This window comes from Miscanthus floridulus, chromosome 10 (assembly GCF_019320115.1).
Source record: "Miscanthus floridulus cultivar M001 chromosome 10, ASM1932011v1, whole genome shotgun sequence".
Lineage (NCBI taxonomy): Eukaryota > Viridiplantae > Streptophyta > Magnoliopsida > Poales > Poaceae > Miscanthus > Miscanthus floridulus.
In genome coordinates, this window is record NC_089589.1 from 30490783 (window position 1) to 30507329 (window position 16547).

Consider the following 16547-nt stretch of genomic DNA (forward strand, 5'->3'; position numbering starts at 1 on the left):
GCACATATAATGCTCCATCCCAAAATGTCACATTAATTGCGCTATTATATATTTATGCTTTCCAATAAAATTTATCTAACGCTCTTACTCCTTGGCCTCAACATCAACAACACATATAAGAGATCTATCGTGCAAGTGTTTCAGTTCATCACATTGTTGACTGTTGAATTGTTGATGTGTGTATGCGTAGTGTCGTGGACAACTCCTTACTTGCGTAGTAGCTAGCTTCTTGATGTGACTTTTAGCCGGCCGGATAGTCCATGTCCATCTGCCATCTTGCAAGGCGCCACACGATGCATGCATCTACAACGTACTTTCCTTAAGAACCATTCCGCAAGAAAGACCATATATATACCTCCCACTCGCCTGGCGCAGCGAGCTGCCAACCGCTTTCACAGGCCGGATGGATCCTGAGCAGCAGTCCATCCAGCTTGCCGCCGGTGCTTCGCCTGCCGGCTCGCCTGCAATGGCAACGCCGCCGCCGATGCAGCAGCCACCGCAATGTGACCATGAGCGCATGGTCGTCGGCAACATGTGCCCTTCTCTCTATCGCGCCGTCTACGAAGGGAGGACGGCCGAGGTCACGGCGCTGCTTCTGCAACAACACGCCGCTGCGATAGACTGTCAAGCCACTGGTAACTAACGAAACAGACCTAAACCTTTTTTTTTTCTTTTCTTTCTGCTTCCAAATTCTTCATTTGGCTCCAAGAATTAATATTTGAATTTGAGTCCTGGCCAATAATAACTAGCTGGTTATTTTAGGTGATGTTAAGTTTAAAAGACTCAAAAAAAATTTTGGTAAAAAGACAAAGGATAGAGGGGAGGATGATTGAGACCTAGAATACCTTATATTTGGTACAAATTTTGAACGTTGAATCCCTAATATTTCATAACAAAGGGAATAATACATTAATGAATGGTAGGTTGGCATAGAAGGAAAGGTAACAAATTAAGATTTGGGTGTTCTGAAGCCACTAGTGCTCACACATCCGTTTACATTGGAGTCGCACTAGCCGGACATATTAGCTGAGAGAATTCAAACAAAATCTTACTAATTTTTAGCAGCTAAATATTACCCCATCGTTGCAAATTATAAGACGTTTTTGGCTTTTTTAGATGTACTAGCAAATATGCCCGTACATTGCAACGAGAGAAAAAAAAATATAAAATATTCATGAAAACAAAAGGAACGGTACATATCTATATTTATGTTTTACCATTTATATAAAATTTAAAAGCTATAATTTATTTTAAGATTATCATATCATCCATAATACAAGCCAATGTTAGCAAATAATATGATAATGCCCCTAAGTTTGTATCAAATTTAAAATATAATGTTGATATATTTTTTATGTTACAAAGCACAGAGATATTTTCATACTACTTATGCTTTGATATAGTTAAATATTGAGTTTCATGACTTTCTTTGTGGATCCATAATCAATGGTCTGATTACAACGAGAGGCATCTCTTGATTTTTCATATGGTAACCCTTATTGGGGTTTGCACTATGTATAGTTTAGAGACAAATTTATTTAGACCGGACCGATGGCAATCTGTTTAAGATTTGAGTTCATAATTTGATTGGTCAAGCACAACTGCAAACAAACAGCAAGTAGCGGGGCTCGCCGATTTTCGTTAGTTCATCCGCTGAGGACGCATGCCTGTCTCGATCATAGGTCGATCTAGCAAGCTCTACTCCCTCTATTTGCCGCACCACGGTGCCTCTCCGCTCACCGAACGGCGCAGCGCGGACACTGCCTGGTGATGGCCTGCCTGTGGATCATCAGTACACTACAGGAAACTGGATCTTTGCCGAGTGCGTAGAGGTTTGCCGAGAGGCAAAACTCGGGCACTCGGCAAAGATCCACTTTGCCGAGCGCCAAACCCAGCACTCGGCAAAGGACGATTTGCCGAGTGCCTGACTCTCGGCGAACTCAGACACTCGGCAAATTAGTTCTTTGCCGAGTGCCGGGCTCTCGGCAAACATGGGCACTCGGCAAAGAGTGCCAGGGGCAAACGGCATCCATGGCCGCCACCTTTGCCGAGTGGCTGCCGTTAGGCACTCGGCAAAGACCTGCCACGTGGCCGGCTCGGGGGCCACCAGGCCGGCTCGCCTTTGCCGAGTGCCACGTGGTCGGCACTCGGCAAAGGACCTCTTTGCCGAGTGCCAGACCTAGCACTCGGCAAATAATATTTTTTTTTTGGTTTTGGCCGCCAGTTTTTTTGTGAAGCATTCCTACAGTACCATGATCAACATGTTCAAATTTGGCACATTTTTAGTACATTTTGCTATATTTTTCACTTTATTTCGATTTGTTGAATTTTTCCGGAAAATGTAGGTTTGACCTGCGGGTGCATCGAATATTCGATTTGAATGATTCAAAAAATGATATTCTTGTTTTTGAGTGTAAAGTTAGGCCAAATCCATGAACTGATCCAAAATTTCGATCAACGTGCGCACGGAGCAACGCCACCATCTTCCGTGCGGGCGGTTTTTTAATTCTAAAAAATGCAAACGAATTCCGAAAATCGCGAAACTTGTCGAGATGTCATGATATCGTATGCGTATGCTGTGGTCAAAATTTGAAAAAGTTTCGAGCATGTTGCACATATGATGTTCACAAACCTGCCCCGGCGCGCCGCCTCAGCCCCGTCCCGGCGCCGCTGCGCCGTCGCGTCGCCACCCCGGTGCGGCCCCGCCGCGCCGCCGCCCCCAGCCCTAGCCCCTCGCCGCCATCCTCGGCCCCGGCCCCTTGCCCCGGCCGGTCGAAGAAGAGGAGGAAGGAGAGGAAGGAGAGGAAGGAGGAAGGAAGAGGGGGAAGAAGGAGGAGAAGGAGAGGAGGAGGAGGAGAAAGCGCCGCCAACCAACCCATCCCCGATGCCCAGCCATCCTCGCACGTCGTCGACCACACCTCGCTCGGCGGCCCACCAGTCCGTCCACGCCGTCCTAGGTACACTCTCTTTTCTCCTTTTTCCTTTCTCATAGTAGTGTAGCCGTGTGTTGTGTTGTGTTGTGGTGGTGATGGTGGTGGAGGTGGTGGTGTGGTTGTGGTGGAGTAAATGGAGGTGTTTGTGGAGGTGGAAGTGGTGGTGGGGTTGTGGTGGTAGTGGTGATGGAGGTGGATGTAGAGTTGGAGGTGGAGGTTTTATGGCTTCATAATTAAAGTATATGGTTGTGATGTATGCTTGTGGTGTTAAATGTGTACTTGTGGATGTTTGTGTGGTTGCCGGCCATCGTGCCAATGATTTTTTGCAGGTTTTGGGAACCTCACCGTGCAGGGGAGGTTCTGCCGAATTTTTTTTGGAAATGACAGTATTTTCTTGTTTTGCAGAGAAGAGCGGATTCGGAGTAGCCCCGCGCCATGCCGGTCTGCCTGCACAGCGTCGCCTCACCACAGCACCGCCACCCTAGGTATAACCCCTGTACCCGTACCTTGGTCCTAGATCTCGTCACCTAGTTAGGCGCCTCCTGTCCGAAAGAGATACGGTTCCCACCGTATCTCTTTTGGATTGTCCACATTTTTTGGACAGCCTGTGGATGCGTAGATGGGTTAGCTTCCATGTTCTGCTCCCGTCCGAGTCGGAGTTTCGGCAGCACCTCCCCGTTGTTCTCCGGATACACACTCTCCTTTGCAGGACGTGTATCGGGAGAACAGCGGGGAGGTGCTGCCGAAATTCCGTCTCGGATAGGAGCGGAGCATGGAAGCTAACCTTATCTACGCATCCTTGGGTGGGATTAGGACCTATCCTTCACCTATTAGATGGTAGGAACGCCGTGTAGATGCAATTGCTGGTTTTATTACTCGCTTACATATGTGTATGACAGAGGACGGATAACCGTGAATGGATGTACACGGGCTACGCAAGTAAGAGCCATGAATGGGTTAGGGGGACCGGTCATTTCCTAGAGCATGCATTTGGCAGGGCTGCTAAAGGGTCGAGTCGGATGCCGTGTCCCTGCAGCAAATGTAAGAACACGAAAAGAAAACTAAAGAGTCAGGTGGTGAGAGATCTTTACAAGCATGGATTCGTTGCAAACTATACCCGCTGGATCTACCATGGTGAAGGCGATCGTATTAGAGAGGAGGTGGTGAGACCACGCCTCGAGGAGTATGATGGAGATGCCGGGATGGCAGACATGATGGCAGACTTTCACGATGCACAGTTCGTTGAAGGATTGTAGGAGGAGGAGGATCCAGAGGAAACCGCAAAGGCGTTCTTAGCCATGCTGGATTCGGCACAAAAGCCCCTTCACAAGAAGACAATGGTTTCGCAACTGGATGCCATTTCACGCCTAATAGCGTTGAAGTCGCAATTGAGCCTGAGTTGAGACGGCTTCGATGCCATGTTGACAGTTTTGGGCAAACTGCTTCCGGAGGGTCACATCCTGCCGAAGAACACGTATGAGTCACAGAGACTCCTTCGTGCACTTAAGATGACGTATGAGCCGATCCATGCTTGTCCGAACGGGTGCATCCTATTTAGGGGAGACCACAAGAAAGCAACGCACTATCCAAAGTGCAAAGCCTCTAGGTTTGTGGAGGTAGACGGTAGTGATGGCAAGAAGAAACAGTCTAAGATCCCCGAGAAGGTCCTACGGTACCTTCCTTTCCTACCGAGGATCCAACGACTGTACATGACAGAGGAGTCCGCGAAACAAATGACATGGCACAAGAATGGCAAAAGATACAGTCCTGACAAGATGATACACCCATCGGATGGTGACGCATGGAAGCACTTCGATGACATGCATCCTGGCAAAGCTATGGAGGCTCGGAATGTACGTGTAGCGCTGGCAACAGATGGGTTCAACCCGTTTGGAATGATGGCGGCCCCGTACACTTGTTGGCCCGTTTTCGTGATCCCCCTCAATCTTCCCCGCGGCGTCATTTTTGAACCCAGGAACGTGTTCTTGTTGCTGATAATACCTGGACACCCGGGCAACAATATGGGTGTGTTCATGCAGCCAGTGTGGGATGAATTGCAAGATGCTTGGGAAAAGGGGGTACTGACGTATGATCGAGATACAAAGAAGAACTTCACAATGCATGTGTGGTACCAGTATTCAAGGCATGACTTCCTGGCGTATGGCATATTCAGCGCGTGGTGTGTTCATGGAAGTTCCCTTGCCCAACATGCAAGGCAGCTGTGATGTTCACCTGGCTGAACAAGGGTGGCAAGTATTCTTCGTTCGACAAACATCGTCAATTCCTGCCTGACAACCATGAATTCAGAAGAGACATCAAGCACTTCACGAAAGGTGTTGAAGTCACCGACCCCATTCCTCAGATTATGGGCGGTGCCGAGGTCCTTGCCGAGATAGAGGCTCTCCAAATTGATGAAGTCAAGGGTGGTTTTATTGGATATGGTACCGAACACATGTGGACTCATATATCGGGCTTGACTAGGCTCCCCTACTTCAAGGACCTTCTTCTTCCACACAACATCGATGTAATGCACACAGAAAAGAATATCGTCGAGGCACTCTAGGCAACACTCATGGACATAAAGGAAAAATCAAAGGACAACGTTAAGGCTAGACTGGACGTGGAAAAGATGTGCGATAGACCAAAGCTAGTGATGAAGACCCCTGCGCCCGGCAAGAGATGGAAAAGGGGCCTGGCCGATTACATCCTGAAAAGGGGCAATAGGAAGGAAATACTGCAGTGGATCAAGACGTTAATGTTCCCTGATGGGTATGCGGCGAATCTGAGTAGGGGAGTGAACTTCAAGACTATGAAAGTCAACGGGATGAAGAGTCATGACTTCCACATATGGATTCAGCGGCTCCTTCCTGCGATGACCCGGGGATACCTCCCCGAGCCAGTGTGGCTTGTACTGGCAGAGTTGAGCTATTTCTTCCGCTAGCTTTATGCCAAGGAGTTATCTCGGGCCGCGATTGCTGAACTGGAGTGTCTTGCACCTTTGTTGCTTTGCAAGATGGAGATGGTCTTTCCACCCGGCTTCTTCCTGTCGATGCAGCATCTGATTTTGCACCTACCGCGCGAGGCACGTTTGGGGGGCCGTGCAAGCCCATTGGTGCTATCCAATCGAGAGGTGTCTAAAGGTTCTTCGAAAACAGTGTAGAAATAAAGCCAAAATTGAGGCTTCCGTGGCAGAGGCATTCATTCTGGAGGAGGTGTCGAACTTCACAACGGCGTACTATAATGAGACCCTTCCCAGCGTGCACAATCCACCCCCTCGTCACAACGCCGTCGAGAGTTCATCGAACCTTAGCCTTTTCACAGGGCATCTCGGAAGAGGAAGCGCAGGTACCCCCAAGAACTTGCGAGATTATGAGTGGCGCACTATCTTCCTCTACGTGTTGTTGAACCTTGAAGAAGTGAATCCTTATCAGAGGTAAGTTCTCAATGAGCTTGTTACATACGCCGTCACTATCCTCCACCTATCGATCCGACCCCCTTGTCTCTTGTTTTTTCAGGGAATTTATTAATGAATACTTGAGAGGGAATAGGGCTCCTTCCCCTCAAGAAGAAGACCATCTTCTCAAATATGGTGTGCCCGATTTTATTTCCTGGTTCTGTACGACGGTACCATCCAACTCACCTCGTTCCAACTTTGAGATTCCACTTTGCTCCTAGGAGCGAGTAATGTAACGATCTACCTGGCCTCACCTTGCAGGCCCGCACGGATGCGGAAATGAGTGATGAATTGAAACAGGTTGGCAGGGGCTTCTCCCATAGGGTCAAGTCATTCACCGTTTATGATGCGAATGGCTATCGCTTTCGCACGAGAAGCTACGAGGAGAGTCGGCCCAACCGAAGCACCACGTGCACCGAAGTTCGTACGCCCAGCACCGATGAGCGTGACTATTACGGCATAGTCGAAGAAATATACGAGCTCAACTTTGAGGGTCCCAAAGCTCTTAATCCAGTGGTTTTCAAATGCCATTGGTTCGATCCTGAAGTCACGAGAAGAGCCCCTGAGATTGGGCAAGTCGAAATTCGACAGGATTTCATCTATAAAGGAGACGATGTCTATATTGTGGCTCAACAGGCCAGGCAAGTTTATTATCTCCCATGGGCGTGCCAAAAAGACGAGAAGCTTACAGGTTGGTACCTTGTGCACTTGGTATCGCCGCGCGGTAAAGCGCCTGTCCCAAACGATGATGATTACAACTTTGACCCAAAGACAGATAGCGGAGAGTTCTATCAACCTGAGGGGCTAGAAGGGAGTTTGGAGATAGACATAACTTCGCTGATGGGCATGGAAGTAGACAACGACATCAATGAGGACGAGGGTGATGAGGTGCAGAATGCTAAGGACTTAAGAATGCTTGAGCGATGGAGGATGGAGCGCGATGGAGTTGTTGAGGACGATGTAGATGATGAGGACGATGGAGATGATGCCGTTTGTGGATATGATGAGGACTTATACAAGCTCGACAATATTGATAGTAATGACAACAATAGTGATAGTGATAGTGATGATGATGACGACACGCCAGTCACTGCCATTCGTAGAGATAATTTCTAATTCATGTAATAATATATTGTTATTATTATTACCTTGCAATTATGTTTCGTTCATTTTGCATCTCTTTACAAGTACTTCTCGTTTATTTGTGAACAAGGGTTTAATCTTTGTCATTGCAGGCACTCGAAAAAATGCCGGGCGGAAGGCGGCAGCAACGACAGGGGATCACCTCGGTCTACCAGAGGGACCACTCACCCACCGCCGACGAGGAGCCGCCGTCGGTGGAGCCGTCGATGAGCAGGGAGAGGAGGCCCCGCGGACGTCGCTCGGCAACGAGGAGGTTGGAGTTGCCTCCCAACCCGACGCCCCAACAGGGGGTGACGACGACGACGACCGGTAGTTCCTCTTCCTCGTCGGACTCGGACCACGAGGGTGAGGCGACACCAGGGGAGACGCCTTCCTCAGGTTCGAGCAAGGTCTACTCGCGCGGGTCCTCGTCCCTCCCTTCAGCGTTGCTCACGCCTTCCCGCCGCCCGGTGATTCGACCCTACGGTGACAAGTAAGTAACCATTGTCGTTTTCACTACTTGTTCATATGACATGTTGAAAATCATACTTCAGACTAACAATTCTTCTTAATGACTGGTGCAGTAACTGGACGATGGTGAGCGAAGGGGGCAATGCACGCCATGTCAATGGCATCCAGAGCCTCCTGCTTCGGAAGCACTACCCTGGCAGGGTCACCCACGCCGGGGTGACAGGGCCACCCTGGTCGTGGGAGCACTTCGCCAGCGTCGTGGACCCCGACCACGGCACCCTTGCGACGAGGATCAAGAGGGAGTTCTGGGTGAGTCTTCATCGCACCGCATTGCTCAGTACTACGCATTCGTTGGACGTTCTTGAAATAATGAAATGATACATGATGTCTGTATGCAGGACTACTTCACGTGCGAGGATGGGAAACAGGCCGAGGCGGCACGAGTGCAGGACAAGGTCTGCAGAGAGCGACTTAAGGACCTGTACCACGAGGGGCGTATCCAGTGCATCATCACCTACAACGCCGATGTGCTTGGCCGGGTGGTGAGGAAGAGGGAAGCCAGGCAGATGATGCTCTAGAGGGAGACCGACCTCACCAGGGAGCAGTACCTCTAGGTAAGTAGGAAACATTCATTCTGATTCCTTCCATGAAAAATAAGTAGGCTTCAATTCATCTTCTGACATGTCAAATACATGATGTCATGCAGATGTGTCCTGCTTGGTGCTCCAAGTACAAAGACTGCTGGGTGGACATCGTGAACAAGTGGGTCTCGGAGGACACGTACACTCAGCGCAGAAGCCGTCGGAGGTGCCGCCTGGAGATGCAAGGGCCGTCACACCACCAAGGGAACCGGCCCCTCCCAGTCTACATGGAAAGATGGGTACTCTTCTGTTGATCTATTTATTTATTTATTCTAGCGCTCAATTGTCATTACTTGTAATCATCTTTGTGTTTTCCTCGCAGTCCCAGTCGCATGGTGGCCAGGAAATCAACGAGTTCATGGGGTACGCCCTGGCTCACAAGGGCCCAGCGACAGCGGCGGACAACGTCTACAACCCAGAGGACGGGGCCGACGCGTACACCAACGCGAGCGTCTACCCCAAGCTTGCCGAGTACACCTCGGCGGCTCGCACGTGCCATGGGGAGGACTTCGATCCGGCCACCCAGCCCTTAGATACGGACCTCGTGATGAGGTTGGGAGGAGGGAAGTAGCACGGCCGGTACTGGACGGCCCACAGCGCAATCGAGTCATCCTTTGTTCCCAGACTGAGCCAGATTCGACAAACCAGCACGAGCTCCTCCGACATCCCCATAGCACCTCGGCAGCCGAGCTCCACGCAAATGATGGCGGCATTTCAGGTAAGTACAGTTTTATTCGTCGTTCACTGGTTTTACACATGTACCTGGCCTTTGCATTGTTTAAACCGCGCGGGTGTAATATTGCAGGCGCAGCTGGCAGAGTTGCAGGCCCAGCAGATGGCCCAGGCGGAGGCCCGTCTGCGGCGGCTGGAGGCTGTCCAGCAACAGTCGGCGCATCAGCTGGAGGCTGTCCAGCAGCACTCGGCGCGTCAGCTGCAGGACGTGGCGACCTACTTTCAGGGCCTTCAGATCCCGGGTTTGGTCCTGCCTCCGTTGCCTCCCTCGCTGTTCGCTCCACCCCCTGCTCCTAGTCCTACAGGGACTCCGGTGAGTATATATGGTTGTTTATTGCTTTAGCTTGTGCGGCCATCCTGCAGGTACTAATGAGATCGCTTCTCCTTTGTGCAGGCACAGTCGGTGGGTTCGAACCCGACTCCTCCAGGTGACCCTTCTCCACAGCACGGGTGGCCGGTTGGCACGGTTGGCCCGACTCCACAGTACACGTGGCCAGGTGCCGTTCCTCCGTCTACGCAGCACGGGTACTTCGGGTGGACAGGCGGCCATCTTCCGCCGCCCGGGTGGACGTTCCAGGGTGGCCCTCCGCAGCAAGGGTGGCCTTCGTGGCCATCTGGGAGCTCTTCACACTCTGGGGGCCATGGGGACCAAGGGACGCAGTAGGTACCTCTCATTTCACTTTTGGACTTGTGATGGTTATGTTGGACTAGTGATGGATTGGCTTCTGTGAGGGTTATGTTGGACTAGTGATGGATTTGTATGGATGTACTTGTGATGGATGGATGGATTTGTTACGGATCAACTTGTGGATGAATTTGTGTTGAATTGTATGAATGGAATGTGATATATATATGTGTGTTGAATATATGTGATATTGCATGGATGGAATGTGAAAAAAAAACTAAAAAAAAAATTTACCCAGATTTGCCGAGTGCAAACACTCGGCAAAGCTGGGGAAGTTTTTCCCAGCACAACAGCTTTGCCGAGTGGTGACAGGCACTCGGCAAAGTGACCATAAGTTTGCCGAGTGTCAGCACTCGGCAAAGATTGTTTCAAAAAAAAATTGCTTTGCCGAGTGTCTGTCAGACTGGCACTCGGCAAATATTATTTTTTAAAAAAAAATTAAAACTCTTTTCCGAGTGCCTGCCACGTCAGCACTCGGCAAAGAAACCGGCAGATGACGGTGGACGTTAACTTTGCCGAGTGCTGACATGGCACTCGGCAAAGGCTTTGCCGAGTGCCAGACAGGTGGCACTCGGCAAAGAATTCTTTGCCGAGTGCTCTTTGCCGAGTGCGGCACTCGGCAAAGCCTTTGCCGAGTGTAGAGCGGGCTTTGCCGAGTGCGGCCTGCACTCGGCAAAGAACCAGAATCCTGTAGTGGTACCTGTCGAGTCCACCTCGCCGCCTCTGACGATGACGCCGACAGCGACTACATATCTACGACACATGGCTCAGTGACAAGAGCAGGCTCAGCCTTCCATTCACCGATCCAGGAAGCTAGGGGCCCCTTGTCCATGTCTTTGGAGCATCGGCGACCTCACCTGCCTGAAGCCTTGGGTTGGGGTGGCAACTCGATGACCACGTGCACGTGGCCCTCGCCGTGCAGACATCCAGGACGATGACACAACGTTCCTTGCACAGCTAAGCTAATTGATGGTGGTGGCTTCCAATGACAAGAGACGGTTTAGGATGGGGACGGTGGGGAGGAAGTTGAGCGGTATGGGGTGGTTGTGGATGACGTCGTCCCACTCGCCGTGCTCCGAGAGGAAGATCCTCGTCACCAAGTTTCGGTCGGCGATGAGAAGCTGGAAGGAGTACCCGGCGTCACCGATGACGAGCAATACAATAGATCCTCCCGGTCAGACTCGTGGTCAGTGGCACGGACGGATGCGATGGTTTTGGTGTCCGAACATGCGAGAAGATCTCGATGAGGAGATCGCTCATCGTTGGGGATGTGCAGCGGCTCTAAATCAACCATCGTCGTCTCGTGACATGTGCCCACATGTCGACTCTATCACGCTAATGCTTTGGCGTTTGCCGAGGACGGATGCTGGCTCTAGCTCGGTGCACACGCATCGAAGTAGAACTCGATCTCATCCCGTCTGTTCAAAGGAAAGACCTCGGCGGCCGCACACACAAAACCAGAGCACGAGAAAAACGGTGTGGACGCACACACGATGATAATGGTAAAACCAAAAACCATACATACAAAATAAAGATGGAGGAAAGAAAAAAGAAACCGTGATTGTTTATGGAAAATGAGACAAAAAAACAGAACAGGAGATCATCGGAGAAAAAGAGATGAGGAAAAGTAAAAAGCCGCGCGCAAAGAGACGCTTTGCTATATAGAAAGTAAAATAAGATTTCTATTTAATTAGGATTCCTATTCCTATTCAGTCTATTCAGGCTTGGAGAGATCTATTTGTCCTAACTATCTAGGGTCATATAAGTCTAGACGGAAGAAACTCTCGACTACCGGTTGTTAGAGGGAGATGGACGAAAAAAAAGGCCGAAAATTCTGTCTGCCCTGTTCGCTTTTTCAGCTTGTTTTTTCAACCGGAACAGTGTTTTTCTCTCACAATAAATCAGCCGGAATAGTGTTTTTTCTTATTTTTTTAGCGAAGCGAACAGGGCCTTTATTAGTATGTATAGATATGCTTTTTTACTACATATATCTAGAGACATAGTGTATACCCCGTAGCACTACTTCAACGGTACTTTTCAGTGAATGAACAGTATTTTCTTCTCATAGCAAATCAACATAAGCATCAGAATAAGCCAAATTTCAGCGAAACCAACATGGAGTAGTTCTCCTTAGCCAAAATTTCGAGAAGTTGTTTGGAGGACATTATTGTCACATCGTTGACTATTCAACTATGCACAATCTATAGAATCTGTGCTTATTTTTATGGAAATGTGACAGGCATTGCCTTGCTAGGCAAGAAATACTAACCCAGACATCCAAAATTGGATGCTTGAGAGTGTTGTTTGGTCCAAGCAGATTTTTCTAGCCACGTACCTGTGTCGGTAAATACTGCATGTAGTGCATGGTACGACACCCATGTATAAATGACCAAATTAAATGCGCCCCTCGGCCTGACATAGTACGGGCCCACGGAGGCCACGACTCGGGCCTCGTTCACTTTGCAAATTTTTTGAACTCGATGAATAGTACCACTTTCGTTTTGTTTGGCAAAGATTGTCCAATCGTGGACCAACTAGGCTCAAAAGATTCATCTCGTGATTTCCAACTAAAATATGTAATTAGTTTTTTTTTTTTACCTACATTTAATACTCCATGCAAGCGGCTAAAAATTGATGTAATAGAGAGAGAGTGAAAAAACTTGAAATTTGGATGGCATCTAAACAAGACATCGATGGGGATCAAGCCGGCACGGCACGACTCGATGCTAGGCAAGAAATACTAACCCAGACCGTGCCATACCTAGGCCGTGTGGCGACTTTGTTGACTGTTTGATGAACTGTCAATATTCAAATCAAATGTAGATGGCTTCTTATGGGAAAGCAACGTCAAAGAGACTTCCAAGCATGTCCCCGTCATGATGCCTTCTATCGGAACACTGGTACTTACAACAACTGATTTCACGGCGACACAACTACCACAAAAATACGGGACACACCACCTTTCTTTAAAATAAAAGAAATCTATAAATTTAGGTGAGAACAAATAAATTGCATCAACCTACTGTGCAAATTTCAAATCTTTCTATATCTTAACCTTTTTATTTATTTTAAGTTTTCCAAAAAAATAAAAGCACCAAGGCAAAATGACTGTTATTATTAATCTTAATATTACTTTTGGAGACTCATTTTGGAGCTACCATGGTAATCATCATCTAGCTTTAACGCACTAAAGGAAAGAATTGTATAATTCTCACAAAAATAAAAAGCACGTAGTTGTGCGGTAGGTGGCTTAGGAGCAAATAAGGGTGAAAGATGAGACAGAGAAGAAAGAGCTGAATACTAAGGCACCGGCAAGTTTCTGCGATAGTTGTTTGATGAGTTGGTAGTGAAATAGCAAATAAGAGTAACTCTAGCAGCTCCTCAAACAGGCTCCTAAACCATATTTTGAAAGCTCAGGTCAAAAACACAGGTTGAGCAGGGCTCCTACTTAGACCCCATAAAAATAGAAGGCTCTTAAATTCTCCCCACGGGATCGGACCTCATTTTTGGAATCTAGATGAGGCCCATATTTTTCAGTTTCAGTCCTTTATCTCCCCAACCTATCTAAAACTAAGCTCGCTCGAGCACTCGCTACACTTCCTAACTCTCCTCTTGCCGGGTGCGCTGTTTCTTACGTCCCTCCCAACGCTCTGTATAGCCTACCCCAGTGACTACTACTCCCACTCTCCTGTTGTCGTCCTCCCCTTCGGTTCCGCTAATGGCGTGCCTCTCCCCAGCCTACTCCCCAGCGACTCCCTTTCTATGTGTAGAGACATTGTCGGATCCATCCCTCTCATTATTCTCCTCCCCCCCCCCCCCCCCCCACCCCCCCCCCCCCCCCCCCCACACACACACACACACTGGTGTAGCTTAAGAGGGAAGAATAGAGAATGACTGAGCACATGTGCCAGTGTCTATTAGAATAGATTTGAGAGCTCCTTCTATACCAAATAAAAAAATCATGCCCTCAAAGTAGGAGGCCCTTGAATCAAAAAGTAGGGACTCTGATTTGAGAGCTCCTCTCTCGAAAACCCCGGTCCCTGACCTATCCGATGAATTTGGTTACAATTGAACTCGTCATTTGACACACGAATTAGGTTATTGTACTAATTTCCTGAATACCCGTTTCAGGCGTTGTTATGCATGGTCAATGCGACATACTTGAGTTGACTGCGGAGAGGAACACCGCTCTAAACGTGGCTGCGGAGCAAGGGCACCATGAGCTGATCCGGGAGCTCTACCTCAGGTTCAGGGACCAGGGCCTCCTCTCTCGCCAGAACTTGGCGCTGGACACGCCGATGCATTGCACGGCGAGGGCTGGGCACGCCAGGGCAGTCGCGGTCCTCGTCGAGCAGGCCAGGGACCGGGGCGAGAACATTCTGGGATGCAACAACGAGGCAGGCGACACGGCCCTGCACCGGGCGTCGAGGCACGGGCACGGCGCGGCGGTGGAGGTGCTGGTCTCGACGGCGGCACAACCGGCGGCCGAGCTGAACAACGCCGGCGTGTCGCCGTTGTACTTGGCTGTAATTAGCGGCTCGGTGTCAGCAGTCAGAGCGACTATTACCAAGTGCAAGGACGCGTCATCGATGGGGCCAAGCGCACAGAATGCTCTGCACGCTGCCGCGTTTTCCAGAGCTCAGGTTAGTTGCTTGTTGGATTCTTAATGGTATTACTGGAAGAAAAAAATAATGCAGTGAACTAATGTGTTGATCATTTGCGTTGCCTGAAGAAATGGTTCACCTGCTACTGGAATGGAGGCCAGCTCTGGCCGACCAAGTCGACTGCAGCGGCAGCAGCCGGATCCATTTCGCGTCGTCGGACGGCGATCGCAGCATCGTGCGTGCAATCCTGCGCGCCGGGCCGCCGGGAACGGTGTACAAGAAGGACTCGAGCGGCCTGTCGGCTCTCCACGTCGCGGCGCGGATGGGACACCACCGCGTCGTGACGAACATGCTAAGGAGCTGCCCCGACGCCGCCGAGCTCCGTGACGGCAATGGCGGGACCTTCGTCCACGCCGCGGCCCAGGAGAAGCGCTCCTCGGTGGTGTCGCTCGCCACCAAGAATCCCATGCTGCGCGGCCTCCTGGACGCGCAGGATAGGGAGGGGAACACGCCTCTCCACCTCGCGGTGGCAGCGGGATCGACCGGCATCGTCGAGCATCAGCTACACGACGGCAAGGTGCGGGCATGTTCCGAACAACGATGGTCACACAGCGTTTGATCTCGCCGCCGGATCAACCATCAGTTTCTTCAAAATGGTAAGCCTGGTGGTCGCGCTAGTCGCTTACGGGGCACAGCTCCGGCCGCAGAGGCAGGATGGAGCAGTGAGTTGGCCGCGACATGGTGCGGAAGGGGATACCGAACACGTCGGACAGCCTCGCGGTGGTGGCCGGCCTCATCGTCGCCGCCGCTTTCGCCGCCGGGTTCAACTTGCCCGGTGGGTACGGCGACGACGGCAAGGCGAACCTCAAGGACGACACTGTCTTCAACAGCTTCCTGCTCTTGAACACCGGGGCCGTGGTAACGTCCATCGTGGCGGTGATCCTGCTCGTCTATGGGAAGGCGCCGCGCTCTGCCGGCTCGTGGAAGAGCTTCGCGGCGGCGCTGCAGCTCTTGTGGGTGTCGCTCGATCGTCTGCATGATGCTGGCCTTCCAGGCGGCTCTGCTCTCCGTGGTGACCACGAGGGCACTCAGTTACGGGTTCGTCGATGTATACACGTGCATCCTTGTCTTGCAAGAATGCATCGCGGAGTGTCTGGGGCCTGCGACGAAGTTGCGCACGATTTGGAGGTTTCACTGGAAAGGAAGAAGGCATGTCGACGTCAAACGACAGTATCCGTTCGCCAAAGCTACCACATTCACTGGCCGTCTCTGAGCCTTTTACCTAGATGCTCCACCCCTTGCTGTTCAAAAACTAGCCAGGCTTTTGCATGAAAAGTTGTCACTAGTCTGGAGTAGAAGCGAATCACGTGCATGCGTTGAGAAAAAAAATAGCTATGGGACAAAAATGATGGTGAAGGAGAGAAAAAGAAGGCGTGCTGGGGAGCATCTTCACAGTGGTGCAGCAAGACTTTTTTTTTTCTCCCGGTTGGGAAACCTCTTTAGTCCCGATTCTCCAACCGGGAGCACCAATCCGGGACTAAACACCAACCAGAAGTAAAGGGGGTCTCCAGGCCTGATCAGGGACCGCCACGGGGCAGGACCTTTAGTCCCGGTTGGAAACACCAACCGGGACTAAATGTCCCTCTTTTTTTTCCTTTTTTGGTTTCTATTTCTTGTTTCTTTTTTCATTTAATGATTAGTTTTGATATTAAAATACATTTTCGAATACGCTACTAATAGTAATATATATGTGTACTTCGCACGCGTAAGTTTTCATTCGAACTTTGTACATAAATAACAAACGAATATACGCGTACATGCATATATATATGATGATCATATATATACACACGTTATTTTATGTACATAGGTTTGATATATAAATTGTTTATGTCCTTAGCAATT

General features: G+C 49.9%; 1 pseudogene; it reads left to right on the top strand.

The window, feature by feature from the left end:
* The first annotated feature begins 403 nt into the window (after nucleotides 1–403).
* Nucleotides 404–15915, top strand: LOC136488341 (protein ACCELERATED CELL DEATH 6-like; annotated as a pseudogene).
* Nucleotides 15916–16547: the final 632 nt, after the last annotated feature.